We start from the raw sequence: 4,257 nt of genomic DNA on the forward strand, positions 1-4,257 counted from the left end.
AAGCATAGGCGCCCAAGCCACCGATGATGCTGGAGGGACGAGCATAAGGTCTTATTTCTCGTGGAAGGGATAATGTCGTGCATAAGGTTTTGTTTATTCTAAGAACTAAGTTGCATGCACGAAACGGTAGAGGTTGATTTTCCATAAGATTTTACACACGTAAAATTATAAGGTTAACGCCTTACCTCACAAGAAATAATAGTTTTTACTCACATAAAATGATAAGGTTATCATCTTATTTCGCATAAAATGATAGCTTTTTAACCAGTTCAGTGCATGAATAGTCATTTAGAATTCACGTTTCGCAATCATGGTTAAAAGAAACACATGAAATGTTAATTTTTGTTCATAAGATACACTTGCATCGTTAGAAAATAAAACCCTAGACTTCCATAGATGCAAGTCACATATGATCCGGTGCATTAGAGATAAGTACTCATTACTAGGAATAAAGATAGATAAAAGCCGTTTAGGGGACAACTATACTAAAGACACAACGTGCATTATGGTTGGAAAATCTTGCGTAGAAACGCACTAAGAGAATTAGAAGGATCGCATGCATCTAAACCACATCTTGAAATTTTAAGTGAGAAATCATGTGTTGCCATGTAGGTTAACTGAGCTTGGCTAGAATTAGAGATTAAAAGACCCTAGGTTGGGTTGCGAATAAGGCATATCCATTGCCTTTACTGACCAACTAATGCTTGAGCTAGGGACTAAGATACCCTAAGAAAAAAAAAACCCAAGGAAAAGAAGCAAGTATAATCCAACTTACCAAGACCATTTGATCTTGTTGAAATTATTGGAATCTCGCCAAGTGGAGGAAATACCCAAGATCAGGTGCTGGGAGCATCCGGGGAAAAAAGAGAGTCACACCTTAGCAGTCGGTCGCTCAAGCGACTTTCGAAATGTTTGTGCTTGTACTTAGGTGCATTATTTGATCTCTTTGCTCAAGGAACTAATTCAAAGAAAAACACTTAATGCTTCAGGTTGAAAGCCTGGAGGGAGAGGCAGGAACAGTTACCTCCGACTGTCTGCCTGGCCCTATCCAAGGGGGTTGTTAGCCACACTGGGTAAATAGACCTAACCCATCGCGAGAGGTCTCTCCGTGGCTATTTCTTGGAGTGGGAATACTCTTGGGTGCCAAGGGATGCTTTGGCTGTTAATCCCTTGCCTCGGGATCCCGTACAAGAGGCTGGGCCTCAAAATGGGATCTCAGGCCCGTGTACTAGTCTACAAGCGGAACTTGGAACAACGATCCTGTAGATTGCTGGGATGGCCTTCGGGAATGATGTTGGATGTAATTGGGAATTATGATAAATAAAGAATAGATGCCTGAGAAAAAGGAACTTGCTTGACAATGTTTTTGTGTTAGTGCCTAAGTTACATGAAGGAACCTGTGATTAATTTGTTTAATTAAGAGAGCTCATTTTGCATATAAAAACGTAATGTCTTAGTAATTAGATAACTAAAGCAAACCGAGGAAAGTGCGGTGGACGTGACTTAGGTCCGTCCTACGGAAGGGTGGTATCGGTTACTTGGGAACTTTTCTCAAATGTTGGGATAATAAAGACCTAGTATCAGTGAATGTAGAATCTTTGGTTTATTCTATTTTAGATCAAAGGAATGGGTCTATGCCGTTCAGCACAAAGATTAAGACTTTGCTCATAGGAAAGGAACCCTGACCTTAGGTCAATCCCAAAAGGAAACGACTGGACACTTCCACTCGGGACAGACTCAAGAAGACCTAGATTGCAAACCCTTTGTCATTCCTTGTGAGTGCGAGGTTGAGCCTTCTAGACCCTCCTCCCGATGGGCTGCTAAGGCATGTCCCACAAGCAAACAAACGGGCACGTTACAATTGGTATCATAGCAAACCAATGGAATCTAAGATTTACAAAGGAACTTAATGGAGGAAACTACATGGATTAAGGGGACAGCTAGGGGAAGGTGAGAGGAATAGAGCAGTGTCTTCTATTGACAACATTTCCTTACTCACTTATGGATGCTGGGCTGCAGAGTCATGAAGCATGGAACAAATTCTTGGTGTTCCAGGTTATGTTTATGACTACAATGCGTGCTTCGAATTATCGACGGAGGCTAGCATGATGAAAATTTTAGACCGCATCTACAATCCTTCACCCCTGTATGCAGAATGGAGATAGACAAGAGAAGCAGGACTATACTACATAGCAGCCCACCAGCTTGCATAGCTTCAGACCAACTTGAAGACAATCAAGTGGATAGAGGATTTAAAGATCGTGAAGCTGTTTATCTTTGTCAAAGCTCTGTCAAACGCAACCCTGCATGTTGGCGGTCGGCAAGTCAAGCAGAACAAGTATGCGTATGAAAAAGTGACTCGGGTGATCCGTGTCGACAAAATCAAAGTGCTGGGGCATTATGAGAAGAAAAGGTATCAAAGGTAGAGATACCCCAAGCTTCCTATGACTTATTGATTCCTAAAAATCCATGAACCCTCTCCATATTATTACACAGTCCCTATAGCCGATTGTAACACAATCCTATTTTCCCTAAACTAATGTGCCAATCAGCTTGTTCTACTCTCCCAAAATAAATGTACTCAAAAGGGCTATGTCCTCATGAATAAATAAGATTTTTATTATTGTCTATCCTAACAATAAATATTGGCAAAGGAGTTAAGTGATTAGGTCACTTGGCTAAAAGCTGTACTGGTCATATTAACGTAATGTGAGAAATGTTTGCTAAGTTTTTAACATGAAGAGTCTTATTGCCCAGGCCCAACCCCAAGTGCAGGTTCCAAGTCCGACCCCTGCACTAAGTGCAATTGTGATTCAAGAGAAGAAGTTCCTTCTCAAGAAAATCAAGCCACTTGAATTCGATGGTAAGGGAAGGACTGTTCAAACTGATGCCGAGATCTGGATTGAGTCTATGGAGGACTATTTTGAGGCAGCAGGAACTGCACCTGCTAACCAAGCTATGCTTGCCAAACTTAAGCTCACAGCCGAAGTGAAACTTTGGTGGAAACAATGGTGCAGAGACCAAGGGATCTCGGAAGGGACAGTCACTTGGGATAAGCTTAAGGAAGTTGTGCGAGGGAGGTATCTGCCACTGACGTACCACACATAGAAGATGAGCGAATTCTATGAATTGAAATAGCTTGCACTATCCCTTGATGCATATTATTCAAAGTTTGTCTCTCTCTTAAAATACGTGCCTCCAATGGATATGACACAACAGGTGTCAATGTTTTGTGATGGGTTAAATCCCCCCATAAACGCCCGCTTGGAATCAATGCACCCAACGAACCTACAAGACGCACTCATTCAAGCTACGCCAATAATATAGGAGGTGCAGACCAAGCCAAGGAACAATAAGACTTGACCTTACAGGGTTAGGAACAAGGAATATATAGGGCTCAGGCTAAGAGAGTGTAGGGTCAGAATCAGGGACAAAGGAAGAAAGCTAAGACCAATGCTGTCAACAACTTTGATCCTACACAAGGTAATGGCCGCAATCTCCGTTGCTTCCATTGCAACGAGCCTAGACACTTCAAGAGGCAGTGTCCCAAGCTTAGCAGAGGACAATACCAAGGGCCATTCCAAGGAGCCGCCCATGGCCAAGGAGCCACCGTCATGGCCAAAGGGAGAATCTCCAGTTTTCCCAACAAGGAGCTAGGTGATGAAGAAGATCCATCCATGGATGTTGACATTGAGAGGGCAACGGTTCACGCTGCTCTTCACAAGAAGGGACCAAATCACCAATTCTCGGTGATCCAATCTCCATCAGATTATGAAGGTAAAAGCTTCAAAATCCTAATCGATTGTGGCAGTACACATTCCTTCATTTCATCGATTTGTGCAAAAAGACTAGGGATAGCCACAATAGATGCACCTACTTTACTTGTGGAATTGGCAAGTGGTCGTGAGGTCTCTTGTTCTAGGCAAACTACTAAGGTGAAAATCCTACTGGGTGGGAAGCCCACTTCAGTGAGATTCAGGGTAATGAACCTAGGTGTCCATGAATGTTTGCTCGGAATGGATTGGCTAATACCCAATTATGTCCACATCCGCTGTGGAAAGGGCCAAGTCTCCTTCCAAAATTTTGAAGGGGAACTAATTACAACTCAAGGAGAGGTTGGTAAGCCAAAAATTCAGCTGGCAAAAGCAACACGGATAATAAAAGGAGTCAGAAAGGGTCTACCCGTCTATCTCATTAAACTGAATAAGCTAGATTAGAATCCTCATGGTTAAAGGAATACATAGATGTATTTCCTGA

The sequence above is a fragment of the Lygodium microphyllum genome, chromosome 14 (assembly GCF_053477565.2).
Source record: "Lygodium microphyllum isolate KBCC chromosome 14, Lygodium_microphyllum_v1.1.10, whole genome shotgun sequence".
In the NCBI taxonomy this organism is placed as follows: Eukaryota; Viridiplantae; Streptophyta; class Polypodiopsida; order Schizaeales; family Lygodiaceae; genus Lygodium; species Lygodium microphyllum.